Source organism: Strix uralensis, chromosome 3 (genome assembly GCF_047716275.1).
Source record: "Strix uralensis isolate ZFMK-TIS-50842 chromosome 3, bStrUra1, whole genome shotgun sequence".
In the NCBI taxonomy this organism is placed as follows: domain Eukaryota; kingdom Metazoa; phylum Chordata; class Aves; order Strigiformes; family Strigidae; genus Strix; species Strix uralensis.
Window position 1 is genome coordinate 134380874 of NC_133974.1, and position 18853 is coordinate 134399726.

Here is an 18853-nt window from a genome sequence, read left to right on the forward strand (position 1 = left end):
TCCTTTCCATTCTTTCATGCCGTGCGCCAAATGCTAGCAGCAATGCAGACCCGCTTCCAATTAAATGTCCGTAGCTGGTCGTGGTTTGCCAGCTCAGTAACATTTTCACTGCTGTGTCCTGCTCACCCCTGGACGTGCAGATACGCAGCCATGGTTGCTGGCAAATTCTCTTGCAAGTCCTTGAGGGCTAGCACTGGCTTTTCATTGCCACTTGCGGACTATCTTTAAGTCTCTGATCACTGGGCGGAGTCTCTAAGCATTATTATAACCAATAATAATTATACAATTACTTTAAAAACACTCTTGGACATTTCCAATAAGGCCATAAAACTCTTCTATAGCTCTCTGCCAAAAATGTGTCATAGCAAATGAATACTTTCATAGCAGTCATTTTACACAAAGATGGCTAAACTGGTTTTGTTCAGACTTTCCAAAAATATTTTTGAGAAGAGTTCAGACTTGAAAAATGTCATTCCCAAATTGGAAGGAAGTAGAAAGAGCTTTAAAAATGAAAAGTTCAAGTAATTTTAGTTACAGTTGCTTCTAGATGTTCTACCCATCATTCATGTGTCTGTAGCTGACACCCAACACAGCGTCGCCCACGCTGGCTGCTCTCTAATCCCAGCCCGTTAGTTCTCTGCTGGCTCATCACCCGTCCCTAGGCAGAGCTCCCTGCCTTCCCGTTGCTAACAAAAAAGACGACTGCCCCCTCCTCGCCTTCCCAGAGAGCCCCAAGCCCTCCATGGCAGCACCCCAGTCACATCAGCTATCCCACCATGCCACCAGGATCCCAGTGAGATCACAGCCCTGCAACTGCACACAGACCTCCGATTCCTCCTGTTTGTTCCCCACGCTGTCCACGTGAGCGTACAGGCATTCCAGAGGCACCCAGCTGGGCCTCTTTCCCAGGAAAAGCAGTAGAGTTTCCCTGGCAACGCTGTCCCCCCAGCACCTCCTCATTTAGGTGTGTATGCTTTCGGTGGGCGCCCTTCAGTCCCGTGTGCGATTTCGGATGTCTCCCTTGTCCCCGTCACCCTGCATCCCTCGCTTGTCAATCCGGTCCGCTATTTACTCACTGGATGCTTTGTCATCAGCTCTCTCCTAGGTCCATTCCTAGGTTAAAGCTCTCCTCGCCAGGTTTGCCAGCACGTTGGCAAAAACACTTTTGCCTAATTTGGTCAGGTGGATCCCATCTTTTCCTAACAGTCCTTGACACTCAGAGAGGGTCCCACACTCATGAAAGCCAAATCTTTGTTGTCAACACACTGTGCTGTGCAAGCACTCGCTGACCACAGGATCCATCCACTCCTCAAACCCTTTCACCGTCACAGGAGTCTGCATTTTCCAACCTGACAAGCACAGACCCTGGCTGCCCCTTCACACAAGAATATTTTCCACTACAATATAAAACTTTTCCTAACAGAGTCTCATACAGTGTTCATAGAGTATTAGTACAGATAAAAATGAATAGACTAATACTAGTCAGTCCATATAGTATTTTCTACTTCACGCACAGCCACTTCCATCACACAAGGGGTATTATGGATAATGCCATCTAGCTAAAGCTGGCCAGGAGCAAAACCCTTCATTACAGACACCTACATATTCAAAACATTTACAGACAGAATCCTCCTCTTTTGCTCTGGACTTTAGGATAGCTCAAAGTAAACAGCCAGCTTTGAACAAACCCAAACTCCATTATGTTCACAACTCAATGTGAACTATACTCACATTCTCTGGCTTAAACCCATTGCTTAGGCATGGTTTCTTTATACCATTATCTCTCAATAAATCTGTGACAGGTATAGACACACCAGCATGCTTTTCAGCTTTAAATGAGATTAAAGACAGTACATTATGTGAAAGGGAAAGTGACTCAAAAATACCAGGTGGTTCTCCAAAGCTCTTGTACCACATGCCCTTGGCATTTCAGAAGGCCTCTCACCATACTCTGAGAGGCTTCCACCCAAGCAACGCTGGCCACCAACCACAGCACTGCAGCAAAGCCAACGCACCAGTAACAGCTGCAGAAAGCAAAAGCTGAGCAGAAACAGCCGAGACTGCAGAGCCCTAGGACAAGGCTGGCTCCACGAGGGCCCACTGTGTGATTCTTAAACCCTCTTGACGATGTTTCAGCTTTATTGCAACCTAGATGACAAACAATTCCACAAATATAATTTCCAGTGCAGCTACAAGCATTTTTTAAAACTAGACAGCATGCAGCTTTCTCATCCCAGAAAGACTTTTCAGAGAGAAAAAGGTTCATGTATTCCCAGCTATGAGAAAATGTAAAAGAAATCTAGAAAAAATGTTTTCAAATTAACAATCTGGAGAGGGGAAAAAAACTCAGCTTGAGTCAGTCATTGGGCTTTTTAAAACTTTAGACAGTTTCAACTTTAAACCCTTCAATTAATTACCTATGATAAACAGTTTCTATTTACTGTAAGGAAAAAATTGAAATAAAAACTTCTTTTCTTCTTGCAATTGTTCAAAAGTTTATCTCCTTCTCTTAAAATTAAGGATTTCTCATGAAACAAAGTTTGCTATGAACCTCCTCCTACTGCCACCTACACATTTTGCATGATCTAGCTATCATGCAATCGTGTGGTGAGCTGGATCAGCTCCATGAGTCAACGAAAAAGAAAAATTTAAAAAATCAACCACTTAAAAATAATGACTGGTTTTCCAGTGGGCGATTGCACTGATCTGGCTCACAGTAGCTATATGGGATGCAAGAGAGGTGGAGGGAACACACAACCCCAGGGGTGGTGGTGGAGCAAGACCATCCCTGTTGATGGCAGCCTGCATTGAGAGCAGATGAAACACGCCGGGACAGTGAGCCTTCAGGACAGCCACCAAAGATTCCCCAGACAAGAGAAGCAGAAGGCAATTAGTGCTTCCTGCTCCAGTTTATGTGGTGACTGGGGCTCAGCCAGGCTTCCAGATTTGAATCTGGAATCTTGGAATCTCTAACAGAGAGAAAAATCCTGAAAGGTCTTATTTTTATTTCAATTGGAAAAGTGATTGGAGACTTTTGTGGCCCTTCTCCAGGACAAACCTGGGATCCCCAGGTCACAGATTACTCACAGGAGGTGCCAGGAAAAGGTACCATCACTCTAACTGACTCGGAAATTGCTTTCGCAAGCCTTGGCCGATACTCCTAAACCGTTTGTTAACAGCAGCGAGGTGCATGTAAATAAACACGCTTTATAACTGCTCAAGGTTAAACAAGTGGTTAGATGACTGATCCTCAGAGATGAAATAAAATATAGAAACAGGCACCTTTCCAACTCAGTGGAAAACGTATCTGAAACAATAACTTAAAGGCATCCAAAGATGTTAAAATGAAATCGTTAATTGTAACGTTTTTATGAGGTTGATTTTATCGTGAAGAGCTTGGCAACTTTTCTGCACAGCTAACAGTTTGTTCTGGCTGGGATCCAACATAGATGCATAACCAGAGCATCTGTGGGTTTGTTTTAATTGTACTCCTGGTCGCAGTTTGGTAACGCTGGACCTCGTTCTGTGTTCGTATTTGATTAGTGAGTTAATAAGGGGCCAGATGCTTCCTTCCACTATTGCTGATGGAATTAAAGTCGATGACTGTGCGGTGGGAAGTGAGAAAAGGTGCATGCCCTACAGCATAATCCTTTGCTTCCCCCAACCCCATAAAAGTGGCAAATACTGGCACAGTATCTACAGGGATGAAGATGGAGATCTTCCGTCCTCCTCTAAGACACCAAGATAACTGTAGTCAAGTATACCTTTACGCATTTACAACATACTCAGTAAGCACAAGCACTGGAATGAGATTAAGGTATGACAAGCATTGGAATGAAATCAAGGCAAATCCTCGGAAAAAAAGTTAAACGTTCTGGAAATTAAGCAATACCACACCAGGAAGACAGGCACTGCTATCTGGAAGGAGGAACATGGAAAAATCCCTTGCCCTGAGGGATGCTGAACACTTCACATGAGCTTTTTCCCCCGCCTCCCCTCTTCCTTCCTATGTCTTTTTTTCAAGTTTAAGCTCTGGTACCACAAATGAAAATTGATACAAATTGACTGGAGTAGTGGGTTCCTTGATAACCACACGAAAACCAGCACTCACAGGCTTCATGTCCATTCACACGAGCCATCGTACCAAATAAGCCACCCTTCCTAAGTCTTAAGAACCAGGATCCGAACTATCTATCTAATGAAGAGGAAACCCTCCATATTCTATTATTGTTTCCCTGAATCTACGAGACAAAAAGACTGTATTTTCAAGCTAGAAGCTTCTTTTTAATCTGTCTCTTCAGTGGCATTATTGTTACTTGTTAATAAACCCTTTTTAGGAAAAAGAGATTATTCATTGGGTTTTTCTAAAGCTATGTATCCTTAAATAAAACTAATCTACAACAAGAGTATATGGGACAGATCTCCAATGGTTTGTAACACAGTACTTTTCATTTAGAATCATCTTCATTTATCCCCAAATATTTAAATCCGTCGCCCACCCACACATTCTGGCTGCCGCACGGCTACAGGAACGCATTTTATATCCACCCCCTTCCTTGGTAGGACGGTATTTTGTAAATAGACTCTGCAGTTTCAACAAATCTCCCCCAAATTCAGTTGTTGTCTGCAATAAGGTGAGCTTTTGTGAAATCATTGGTAATTTATTCATCACTTACCCTTTGCCAGAGAGACGCTAGCAGGCTGTCGCCAAAGGCAGTTTCTCCCCATCTCCTGCTACTTCCACAGTGGAGCTCAGCAGGAAACAACTCCAGAGATTCCCAACTTCTCTTGACTTCCCATTCTGAGGTGTTCTTGTCTTTACTAGGACTACCTATTTACAGAGAACTAAAATAAGATTCTTGTGAAGATTTCCCTAGATTCTCTTTAAGTACTAGACTAGCTTACAGATAAAACAGAACCATTCTTTCCAGCCAAGCATTGCTTCTTGAGTACAAATTTGGAAACCGAGTAATGAAAGCAAAGCATAAACCCAAGAACCCACACTGAAGACATTTGCACCTCAGTCCGTATCAGTCTCATGTCCTCACTGCAACTCTGAGTTCATCTACAGCACTTCTCAAAGCCAACGGCCAGACCACAGCACCTAGAGTGCCGCTTTCCATAGCAACTCAGGAACAGTTCATTTCCTAACGAGTATTTTTCAGCGTTAACCTGCAGTGTTGCATTGCCATCCCCAAACCCATGCTTCATCTGAGGGGTGCTTTGTTCTGTATAGCTCTTTCTGCAAGACAGAATTCTAGGACAAAAAACATTCAACTTTTATCTAATAAAAAGCAGCAGGGGTAACACAACCTCTCTAGCAGATGTGGCTGTGATAACATTCACTGCCTTTACACCAGCTGCAGCTCTGAATTCCTGTTTCCTTCTCCCTGTTCTTCAGAACTGGGCTTTTTCTTCCATTCCTTTTTAATTTAAAAAAACCCCACCAAAAGCCAAAAAGCAACCTTCAGTGTTTGGGCTCCTATGAAGTAAGGCATTCAGAGCTTATCTAACAGAAAGCGATACTTCCTATTGAATGCACTCCCTGTGTTGCTACAGCAGTTTGAAACATTCTGTAATATTTTTTAGAGTATATATCACACATCTGATCAAACCCTCAGTCTCTAGTTCACTGGTAATGCCTCACACTGATCTGGTGGAACATGCTAATAATATGGATGAAGAAGCCACCATTCAGAGCCCTTTAGACTCCTTCAAAACATTACTTGGTTCTCAGTTTGTCAAGTGAAAGCAACACAGGTGAGCAGACAGCTTTTGCCATTTTTTTTTTCCTGAATTGCTATTCACAGATTATCTTTTATGAGGAAAACAAGAAAAACTGTTGGAGAAGAAAGGGGAGTTAATGATATGTCAGTGAAACTATCACAGTGCCTAGCAAAGTTGCAAGCTGAAGCTGGAGCTACAGCATATGGTCATTGCCTTCACATCGGTTAGAAATTACATGAACATAGAAGGAAGCTGTCCGCTAGCAGATACGCTCTGCACTTGCTCGAGCCTTACACAGCTCTAGCAATTTTAGCAATTAATTAGTAGTTCTGACAATGCCATTCAGGACAGAATAAACACTGTAGTGTATTTAGTTGCCTCGAGCGTTATTTATGTATTTGTACTACAATAGCATCTGCAACCTCTAGCCATGGAGCATGACCCTTTGAGTTGGAGCTACAGAACCACAAAATGAGAAGACTGTCCTTAATATAGTACATAAAAAGACAGTATTGCTAGAATTTATGAGCTACACCTCAGACCTCTGGTTCCTGCAGAGTGCAGGGGAAGGGGCAGAACTGGTTAAATAAGACTGTCCTGTTTAATATATAGTCATTTTTCACTGTAAACCTACATACACATTAAACCAATGAAGGAACAAACCACACTAAAGTAGCAAAAGTCAAACAGGAGGATTGTAAGGTTTGCAATGAAGAGAAGAAAAATGGATATTAAGAGACAAAGAAGAATTCTGAGGAGAGTAATCGTGAGAATTATATCAAACAGTTATAAACCCAATAATGTAATCTGAAAAGATTATGAAGTCCTTAATAGCAAAACCAAAACAACTACCTCAAAATGCCTGGGCAGGTGATTTTCATGAAAACCTTAGAACTATTGGGGACACAAGGCGTTGAGATGCAACAGGGAAAATGGTAGAAGTATTTAAGTCCTCAAAGCAAGGGTGGTCCTTCTGCAAGTTTGCCTCAACCTGGGCAGCCACCGGGAGATCTGCTGGTGTGAAATGAGAAATGGTTGAGGGAAGAATGGCATGCTGCCCTAAACAACTGCCCTCAGGAGCTGAGGCCACAGGGTCCATAGAGATTGCAGGGGAGAAAAGATGACTGTCTTCAAACAGGGAGTGTTCTCACATGGGCTCACACAGTCTGGTTGAAGGGATTGTTTAGCTGGTGCAGCAGTGCCAGAGGTGGCCTTGTCAATGACGCTGTGCATTGGCCTGGGCTTTCCTAACGGCACTTCTGCGGCCTGCACTCGGTGAAATTTTATAAAACGCTCTGAAAGTGTACTGTTGGTGAAATGTGCAGAGAATGGCCCATGAATCCTGTGCTTGCAGGCATCCAATCTGCTTCTGTATCACTGCTAAAATCATCTTCACTGCATGTTCTGTTCCGACTCTGAATGTGTTCAAATGATGTATTGGCTTCCAACTCTATTGCCAGTTCTGCAAGCAGTAATCAATGTAACATTTACCATCATGTCATGCAATAATACTCTGAAATTTTTTACTGGTTTGGGGCTGCTGAAACATGCCTATACATATTAACGCACGCAATACCACACCTAGAAGAAAGGTATACAGTAATTGGAAAGGCAGCTCACGAGGTTATTGAATGAGCAGCGATCCCCACAGATCACCTTCCTCCGCAACTTTCATCTCCATGAACACACCCTTTAGTAATTCTGCTGATTCCTCTCAGCAGGAAAAATCCATTAAATATTTAATTAAGCTGTGTTCAATATATTAGGTAAGTGAACTATTCTATCTAGTGCTAGCTTAACATTACATGCTGTATCACAACGTTCTGTACAACACAGTGTTGCAATGATATGCACATTATTGGGGATTTTGTTCTATTTGCTTATGAACAGTAAAAGCAAAAAGAAAATGAACACCCAAACCAGGATTTCTAATCTAAGCGTACTTCTTTTAGCTATTATTATTTAATCAATTCAAGAGGAGAGACACAAACTCTGGAAACTGCTGGTGCACTAATAGGTGGGCACTGAGGCGAGGGGGTTTTTGCTTGTTTGGGTTTTTAAGCGGAGCAGGAATTCATTGGTAGAGAAGATCCCTGCGTATGGCTTGCAGAGCCACAGGCACGACAGACCATAGTGGAAATTTTAAACAGAGGTAAAATGGGAGGGAGGGCAATGTGGCAATTCCGAGAAATAACATTTAACCTGAGTACAGCACAAACCATTGCTTCAGAACTGCCAGTAAAATCTTGCTGACCTCAGTCAATTCCCAGCAATTAGGGATGACAGACACTGTAACGTCTGGAATATACAGGGAGAGGAAAGGAAAGAGAATCAAATTGCTGTACATTTTGTCACAACTGAGGTATGACAATTGCCAAGAGCAAGTGTTTCTGAAGGTAAACTGATAGGCTGCAGTTGAAACAATTGCTTCTGATGAGGAAATATTAGAGGCCAAAGAAACCCCCCTGATCTTCAGGGGACGAGTGTTTGCTCTGTTTGTAACCTTAGATAAACAATGTGTACAAAGCAGGATCATTGCACAGGGAGTTCTTGCAACTACAGCACCATGTGAAATAAAAGAGGATCTAATCCAGAAACTTGATTTCCTAGGCTGACACAGCAAACATTCATCAAAGGTTAAATAAAAGATTTTGACTTCCTAATTACTGAAGATAGGGACAGCTGGGTTCAGTCCTACAAAGTCTGAAGAACTGGGGATGAGATGCCACTACCTAAGACACCAGAACTGACTAACAGAAAGCTGTGATTAAAAAAAGAGGACAAACCTCGGTATTTTTTTATCAAGAACTCACAGCGTTATGGAAACAGACAGTTTTTAGATGTTTTAGAATTTGTCCCAAATAAGTGACTCTCCATTATTTGCAAGAAGTACTGGATTGGTACCCTGCTCAATTACTTACCTATCAGCCTTATTCCTGATCTCTTATTAGAAGCAGGCTGACATTTGCACGGAGAAAGTGATAGCAAAAAATTAGAAAAGAGAAATAGCTAATAAAAAAATAATTAAGATAAAAATCACATTGCCTACTTTTTTCTCTTGTCAACTGGAATCCCCGTACAGTCCCAGTAATCCAAATGGTAAGTACTTCCTTACACTGCCAAAAATGCAAAGACGTTAAAGAGAATTTTGCAAGTCAGCCATGTATCATAAAATCCCAGCTGATTTAACTTTGATAGATGTCTTTTATAATAAGAGCAAATTTATGCCTTTTTCCACTGTAGTGCTTGGGGTGGGGGTGGGGGGGGAGGGGATTTTGAAGCAGGGGGGGCCTTACAAGCACTAAAACCAAAACATTCAGAAAAAATGCAGAACACAGAGCCTTGTTGCAAGCAGACATGGGAAGATTTGTCAGCTGCCCAATTACTGTTTTGGAAATAAAGCAGGTTCTGGAACTAGACCATCTACGACTTTACACAAACCCAGAAAGTCCCTGATCTTGCAGGGGGGCAGGGGGAAGCAGTTTGGACCAAGTTGAAAGGAAAAACCTCCCAAAGGTTTTCTTCCAAGAGGATCAGATGCTGATGCTGCCCTCAAAAGCAGTTATTTCTAAATAAATAAGGCTGAAAAGAAACAGTTATTTTCCATACATCCTTCTGAACCACAAAGGACAAGGTCAGTTTCGTCATTATTATAGATACAGAAAATAAAAAGAAAAATCTACAACCAGATATTGCTAGATACTATTGGTTTAAAGCCAACTCCCCTTCTTCAGAGGGTAACAGAAATGTGCTGGCCCCACGGGAAAGTTCAGCATCTTCTCATCTTTGTACGATAATCTTTTTGTTTCTAGTCTTCCAGGGCCATAAATCACTGCTTAGCACTGCCACGCATCCTTCTGTAGAAATGCCATCACCAGGCTGTGCCAAATGTGCCCTAGCCTAGAGTCTTAGACGGGGATAGTTTCAGAGGAGAGGGAAGCCATCAGATGCACATCTTCATGTAGGACAAATATAAAAAGATCTATGTATCAATCCACATAAACAAGCTAGTCTTCTTACTTGTAGGTACGGGCACTGCAGCTGCTCACTTCACCAGGATTCTGAGGATAGCATTTGGGCTGAAATCATATTCTCTAAGTTTACATCTCAATAACCCAATTAAAATGTACGAGAACTAATTAAACCTAGTGGATAACAATAGTAACAACAGTACATAGTAATTTATAGCATTTTCTATCTTCAATGCACTTTGCAGGCATTAACTAATTAATGGATAATACGAATTTTAAAATCAATGCATGAGCATATCATATGATTAGAATTAACATTTCAATTACTCTCCTTCTCTGACCACTACAGTCGCAAAATGCTTATTTCTTTGCATGTATGTGAAATAATTAAAAAGGATTCTGTACAGCTTATTACCAAGTAATTATATAGTTTCTGAACCATTCTATACACTCAATGGGAAATTACATCTGCTCTCTTATTCTCCTCAAAATTCTGCCTTTCTAGTAGATTCCCACAGACCCCTATTAACACAATCTCTTTTTCTTAAACTCTGCTCATGCACAGGGGGTTCTGTGCCATAACTTCAATCCTACAGCAGCTACGCCACACCAGGAACAAGGTGAAGTTCCTCAGGAAAAGCCACTGGAGCTGCCGTTACCTGGAACTGAAGCGCTCACGCGCAGACACAAAAGCTGGATTTGGGAAGTTCCAGGGACCAAATGCCCGTTGCTTCTTCCCATGTGGCAAGTGCTCTCACCTGACTCCTAGTGACTGCAGCATTCACCGATGTGCCTCAAAAATCACCACTCCTAGTACGGCTAGTGCTGAGACAGAGCTTGCCATAGGCTAACTGCCCTGGACCTGCTCCACGGCCTTTTTTTTGTCAGCCTGAGCCTTCTGATTGCGCCACAGCAGATTAAATGTAATGCAAGGATATCTGTGCAGGGGCCAGACATGGAAGTCTTCCACTAGGAGGAACTGAGGCTTTCAGAAACACAAAACAAAGACACATTTTGGCAACTCATCTTCCCCTGCTGCCAATTTAAATCTTACAGTTTAAAATTACTTCCTTTCAACATCTGTTGTTTTTGTGGGTAACAGATTGACCTTTTCGAGAAGGGAAAAGTTCCTTCTGGGGTTTTTTGCAGGCCACTGGTGTGCTGGGATGTCAGACCGAGTGCCTGGATAACTCACAGTTGTTAGATTTTTTCAATAGTTTTCAAGGGGTTTCAGGTACTAAACTGCAAACAAAACAAAAATTCCCAAAGCCATAAGCACCCATATACACTAGCTGTGACACAGAGCCTACAATAAAAAGAAACCTCCCTCAGCTGACAGGGTAAATGCATTTGCCTTTTCTGCATAACAATTTGCAGCACAGGGTCTCCCTGCTGATGCCTTCCTACCACTGCCTTCTCCATCTGCAGAGAGTTTCAGTTTGTCCTCCTGCTGTTTCACGCACTTTTTTAATGAAAATTAATTCCTATTGCAGCATTTTCCTGGCTAGATATGTAGGCTGAGACTGTTTGCTCTGCTGTTCTCTGTCTTTCTCTATGGACCAATGCAAATTGCCCAGCTAGAGTTCCCTGTAAGAATCTCTTGTTACCCCCCAGTGTAATTGTCAAGCGTTACATCTGAACTTGTAAGTGTAGAGGGACAAAAGCATTTATCCAGCCTGATACAGTTACCTCTTTCAAATGACTTCTCTGCTCATGTCTTAACTCTTTAGCTGGCTGTAGTAGCCTCTGAGCAGCTGGTACCCATTCTAACTTGTGTTTTTTGGTGCTAGTTCCATGTTTTCAATCAAGGGAATCTTCTCATGTTTTCCCTGTTACATAAATAAATATAGGCCTAATGCTTCCAGCATACAGGTTGAGGCGACAAAGAAGGGGGAACACAACAGTGAAAGCCAACAGAAATCACTCAAACCCTGCTGAATAAAGTTCCTTTTAATAACTCAATTATCAGATTATTTTTTTTTCATTTATATTAATAAAATACCCACAAACTTCTAACAGGAAAGGCCAGCACTGATTTTAATCTTGCTCATTACATCATTTGCTTCTGACTAATAGGGCTGCATATATCCATTCTTGTATTAATTAATTTTTTTAATTATTCTTTAAAATGTAATATTTCTTTAATTTAGAGAGAAGCTAGCTGGTGAGATCTACACAGTGATATTTCAAGCTCATTGACTTTTACTTTCAGCCATGAAAAGTCTGTAGAACTTTGAAAACACTTTTCAATCAGAATGCAATTGATCACTTCAGAAAAGCATTTCCATACACACTGTGGAAGAAAGAACTGTCTTAATAAAGTTTGCTGAACCCTGAATGGAAATTCTCATTGGTAATTGTCACCAGGAGGACGGTCCTAAACACTTACTAGTATCTGTGAGGAAGATCCTACAATAGCAATAGTGAGGCAAACGGGTTGAAATAGGAAAAAAAAGAACAGGGCCATTACTGCCACACTGAGACAGAACTCTGAAGCTGAAACAGCTGATTGCTACAATGTAGGAATCAGATTTAATGACAGAATTTTCCAGGCAAACACAAGATGAAAGGATTCCTGGCACTCTGACGTGGAGCCCACCCCAGGAATCCATTCAAGTGTGCAGGCAACTACTGCTGCTTGTATCGCTCAGTCACCTCTGAAACAGATAATGAGGAAAACCCACCCAATTTCTAAAGCACAAGAAAACATTTTTAGAAGAGCAAATCTGTCCCATCTCGGTAGGCTTGGGAGAGTTGCTGGAGAATAAATGAGCACTGGAGAGGAATAATGCTCTGAGCCCAAGAGATGATTTTTAAACAAGATTCAGGCACGGGGAAATTTCCATTGCTGTTAGTACTGTACGTCATCTGGATAAATAACGGCTTTCCTAAGCCACCCCCTTCCCATTGCCTTTCAGAAGTACTGCACTTACAAAAAGCAGTAAAAACCTGAAGGCTGCAGGAAATGCAAAGTATTTCTCTTTTATAAAAATGTTCTAAAGGAAAGAGATATCATATGGAGAAATATTTCATAAGAAATTATAGCCTCATAGCTATCCCATTTTGCTTTTCCATTTGTCATTTCTACCCACCTGCTCTCCCACCCACACACCCCCAGCATTATTAACACTTATGAAAGAGCATAAAGTTTTCATAATAAAGAATGTTTTTGTCCATTATCTAGAGAATAATATAGTTCATTCAATATGTTCCCTTGGAGAAAAAAGGATTTTGGTCTGCTGTAACGAGATGCTGTTTCCCGGGACAATACATTGCACTACCTACCTTATTTTCTTTTGGATTTATAAGGGTACAAAACAGTTCTGCCTGGAGACAGTGATTTTCATTATGGTGATGCTCACCCACAGACAGTGTCAGGTGTGCTGTTCATCACATATCTCCATCCTATACCATGTGCTATGTTTTTTAATCCAAAAAGCTGATTCTGTTCTTCTTATCTCATTACTGAAAAGATGGATGTGCTAAGGCTCAGATTTTTGTACCCAAAACCTACTTCAAGGACATGCTTTGCTGCCATTTATTGTTTGCTTCTCGAAAATTCTTTATTAGGCAGAAGTCTGGTGATGTCACTAAAGCATATACTTGGAAAATAACCTAAGTAAGCATTTGCTTATGCTGAGGTTAAGGCTAGACTACAAATTTGGCAGTCAGTTGTGGAGCCAGGGATTTCGGCTGACAGTGCTTTACCCTAATATCTACAAGCTTAATGTTCCAGTAGAAACGGGAGGAGCATCTCAGATAGGCAAGAATGTTTTGGCAGAAAAGGTGAGAGGCAGTCTTTGAGGCACATTCAGGCACTCAGTGCTCTCTAAATGGAAACCGAAGTTTCGATGGGCCCATGGCAGTGGAATGACAGCCAGTGCTGAACATGGAAGCAGTGGTACAGTGCTAGCACCAGCCTATAAAATTGGTGGGGCCTCTTCAGCATTACCTAAAGATACCAAGCAGTCTTCAAAGGTAAACAGTCCTCTGTTATTCCACTTTATAGTAATCTAGTCTAAAAGGAGCCAGGCAGGGGTAACTATAGCAAAGCCTGCATCAGAAAGAAAATTTTGCAAAACCCTGCCCCATCGAAGCTGGAAGTACCTGCACTGAGGTTAAGGCTGCCATCCAGGAATTCAGGGCTGGTAACATCACAAAACAGGACTGCAGAATCCTGCAACCTCTTCAACAACAGGAGCTGGTAAGATTCCCCACAGTGTCTCCAGTGCTTTTCACTCCTGTATGCCTCACCTCCAAATCGAATTCATATCCTCAGGCTTTCCTAGGGGTGCCCTCCCCCATTAGCCTTACAAACACAGGGGAACTAAGGAAATTCAGCTTGCATGTCACATGGAGCACTGGCTGAAAGCAAGGTGCTCGCCGGATAGGATGTGGTACTGTTGTTCCCCAGACCCTCGCACACACTGGGCCAGGAAAGCGGCCACACGATTTATTGGGAGACAACAGAGATCTAGCTTGTGAAAGTCCTCAGCGAGTATTTAGCAAGGAGGGGACAGTCCCCTCAATATCACTCCCCAAAATCAAAGAAACAATTGCATAGCGGCCTCATCTGTCCATGAGAGGTACTGCATGAGAAGTAGAGAAATAGCAGTGGAGTGATGACTTCAACCAGCTTAGCGAATTTTGTGGATTTGTTATTTAGAGAACTTTTATAAAAAAGCAAAACCGAGTTATTAATTGAAATTTTCGAAAATAACTCTAATATAAGTTAGCACTGAAATTACAGAAATTAGAAATAAAATAGCAAATAAAATATGATTGTACTTAGGAGCCAAGAGCTACATTCCTCTCTGGCTTTTATCTACTTAACTCACATACAGCTTAAATAAACTTTCTCTATGCCTGGCTTTGATCAAAAATGCTGACCTAGACTGATCTTCCTTCGTTTTTGCCACCTACCTGAATGCACTCGCATGGAGCCAGTCACCAGTGCTGTGTGCTCCATGGGGAGAGAGCAGCTCTGAGAGGAGATTGCTCAGCTCTGCCAGAGATGCGTCCTCAGCACACGGAACCCTAGGGACAGCGGGCTAAGGGGCTACCTGACCCAGGCCAGCTGTGCCCACAGGGCTAGTTAGACGGGGCAAACACTGGCCTTTCCTCCAGCTTAGGAAAAGTATATTCTCCTCAGAGCAAGCTCAAATACTGTGTGACTTCCAGCACCACAAACCAGAGACAAGCACTGTGAGCACTGGCAGTCCAGCCCTATGTGGGGATAACAGTGAAGCTGCTGACGGAACGCAGGTTCCCTTCAAATGAAATCCCTGCCTGCATGAACTCAGTGAGGGATAGCAGCAGCGAGGGGCTGCATGGTGCTCAGTTGCCCTCTGGGCTCAAACCACGACACTGGGCATCACACCTGAGAGAAATTCTTCACAGAAAGTAGAGAGGACCACCTCATACAGCTAAAATTGTCATCTGCGCCTGAAAGCTTGGCTCTCCCTTCGAGAAACTCTAAAAATAGAAGGCAGGACAAATGTGTGCAACATGTAACACAGCATGGGTCAAATCGCCCACATTTCAAAATACCTCAGGCCTGCCCCGGCCGGCTGCCCTTGACTGCCCAGTGGTGAAGTTTGTCTCTCCCTCAGGCCAATCTCCTCACGACTCGCACTCAGCGTGTTCCTCAGAAGGGTGACGGAGGGTGGCTCCGCGAAGAAGCAGAGGCCCGCCACCGCCCACCCGCGCTTTCCGAGCCGTCGTATCCAGCAGAAAAGCCCGACGCGGCCTCTCCCCTCACCCCGAAACGACGCCCGGGCCTCAGAAGCCCACAGCGGCCGCTCGGCGGGAAACGCGGCGGCCTCGGGCCGCGCGGCAGCGGCGCCGGCAGGTGGCGCCCGCACACAGGCGTCACGCGCCTCAGGCCTTCCGCCTCAGGCCCTCCTCCTCCTCTGCCTCAGACTTTCCTCCTCCGCTTCCATCTCCGCAGGACAAAGGGGTTTCCCCTCAGGCCGTGCTTCTTAACCGCCCTTCGGAAGCTCCAAAGGCCTGCGGGCCTGCCTCCGGCCTCCCCTGCCGGGGCCTAGGGCCGGGGAAAATGGGCCCCTCGGAGAGCGATTGCCGGGGGTGCCCCTAGGCCCTGGGCTTGTTGTGCCCCTCCTGCCCTGGAGAAGGGGCTGCACCTTCTCTGAAACCACGGTCCTGACACGGAAAAGGTGCTTCCATCGGTACCAGGCACGCTTACCAAGAATCACCTGCCATTTTGCAGGGTTTCCCCTTCGTAGGCCCAGTGCCCTGCATCTGTATGCAGGTATCAGCCCGCAGTTTAAGGATTGCTGCAGTGACTCTTAAATGTACAAATCACAGCTTACAATGTCGTTGGACAGAGCAAAGAAGCTCAGGCACTGCTTACAGGTAGAGAACTGGAGCAAGCATCTGTAAATCTGAAGAGAACAGGACCCCGATTCTGACTCCTTGCTTTAGCTACAAGACATCGTTTCCCCCCAGCACCACCATGAGTCAATGTTATTAGACTTACTCCTCAGACAGAAATCCCTGTGAACATGGGCTCAGAAAGGATGAGTGAATTGCCTCAGGTGGCAGCCACGGCTGAGGCAGGGAAAGGACCCAACTGCTGCTCTGTTAGGGCTGTCACTGTAAAAACTTCCACCTGGCCTTCCTCTCTTCCTCTCTCACACACAATCAGGAAAGTCTGTTGAAATACAATCAAATCAAAATAAAAACACGAATTGAGTGGTTTGCCTTTACTGCCCAGTGAAGTGCCCTATGAAGATTACTGGGCAGTAACTCACGGTTACTACTCTCAAGCCGTGCTGAAGAAATACTTGGGGACTTTTCCTGCAAGGGCCACAGCCCAACCAGCTACAGCTCATACTCCTGAAAGCAAACGATAAAATAAGCACCAAGAAAGCCAGAATTTGTGTGCTATTAGCCATCTCAGCCTCTCCAAAAGCATTTATGCCTAGAAACGCATTTGCGAAACACCCTCCTCCCCCAGTGCATTGCCTTCTGTACAGGAAGGTAGGAAGAAAATATGCCCCTTTAAGTATTTTATTTTACTAAGTATAGTAGTTAGTTTTCTGTAGAATTGAACACTCTACTGAATGATGCTGCCTCACACTATCTGCACAGGGATCTCTGCCAAAGACCGCTGGCAGAGGTACCTGACAGGCTTGTTCATGCTTGTGGGGCTGAATAAGTTCATTAGGCTTACAAGGAAGAACAAGCTCAAATAAAACTGCACACATCAGTGTGCCCTGCCTTAATTAACATGTACGATCATCAAACAGCTGACACCCAAAACACTACTGACACAAAGGAAGCACACATGCCCCTCAGTTAATAGTGCTTTATTTTCTGTCAAAACTTTTCAGGCAGGGGTTTTTGTTGGTTGAGGTTTTTTTGAGGGTGGAGTGGGGGCAGTGGCTCTATTCATTGGGCATAAGAGGCTGCACCATGTGGAACAAGGTCTCATGAGTTTCTGGATGTGTTTCAGAAAGCACTTGAAAAGTCAAGGTTGTCAAGATAATAACTGGAAAAGATGTGTATCTTTTAGGGATTTGGTGATATTTTTATGATCAAGATTTTGTGAAATATCATACGAGTATTGACCATCTTTTCCTCTATTTCTCATTTTTGTAGCTGATTGCTACACTCATACAAAACTAAAAGATTTCCTGGAGTTTGAGTAAAACCAGAAAATCCCAGATGATGCTGCTAGAGTTTTCTACTTGGATTTTCCCCTGCCTATAGAGCCTCTCCATCTACATCAGGATACATAAGGAACATTCCCATAGTAGAGAACCCAGTGGCTTAAAATTTTCCTCAGCATCACAGGTGCCCTGCCCTATGCCCAGTAGTTGTAGCACCAAAACTGACACTGATCTCCCCTTAATCCTCTTCTCCAGCCTACCTGGAGACACAGAGGACTCTGGTCAAGCCTTTGAATGCTGACCATAACGCCAAGGGAGGGTTGGTATGTGGTTGATGGAGGATATATGTATATACACATATATAGCTCAGCATGATCAAGACAGAAGAGCACAGGCAGAACGTACTAGCCCCACCCCAGCAAGACTGCAGCCCTTGGCTCTTTTGTCTTCCACCCATTCCCTGAAAGGTCTCTCCTCACAGCACTCAGCTCAGACTTGATCCTGCGGAGTGGCCTCCAAGGGAGGAAGCCCAGAAATTTAGAGCGCAGAGGGTTTGCAAGATTGTCCCTCTGGGACAAGCACTCTGTGTTTGGTGTCACACACACCTGTGCCACTAAGAAACACTTCGGGGAACAGGAACTGGAAAGCTAGTCCAATGTTTGCTGCGCCTAAGAATTATAGGACACAGTTTTAAATGGCAACGCTGCATTTAGACTTGAGAATGAAATATAAGCATTTGACTAATTATAAAGGTTTCTCTCCAGAAGGGGGGAAAATAAATGTCTGTCCTATACTGCACTTTTCCTATTGGCAGAGCTCAAGTAATGAATGTTTGCCATGCGTGTTTCAACACTGCTCTGTCCACTAAGTGTGTGTGAATATATGATACGCACTTTCTTCTAACAGCTAACTAATTGATTTGCAGAATCAGTTTTCCAAAGGTGAGCAAAAATGATTTATGCAAAGAAGCATTTCTGTCACAGCAACCATCGCTTTAAAGGAAATAAAAATTTTACTTGGAATATGATAGAAAACGTGTTTCAGCAAGCAGAATTGTGTTGGCTTGTGTTGCTTCTGAGAAGAAAAATATATTTGTATTTTTTTCCTTTGTTCTATTCCTTGTGATATAGAGAGTTTAGATTTAAGGTTAGTCTTTCTATGCCCACTTCTATCAACACGATGTGTTTCCAATGATCTTGTTCATTTTGGCTGCAGAAACTGTGGCATATAATGTTATGCCATTTGCAATCCATTTTGGCATCTTGTTCCAATGATTTGCAATAGAGTGCAATATAAAGCTGTTTATAAGGCAGTTACTTGTGTATATAGTTTAGCGTAACTAAAAGATATTGAAAAGAAAGGCTCCCAGAGCCATCGTTTTTTTATTTGCTCATAAAACTATTTTGGAACTTTAATATTCAAGTGTAAATTTAAGACAAATTAAAGTGCTGAAATGTTTACTGAGAGTCATATTTTAGGAACAAGTAACTTCAAAAGTATTAAGAAAACAAAAAATAGGAT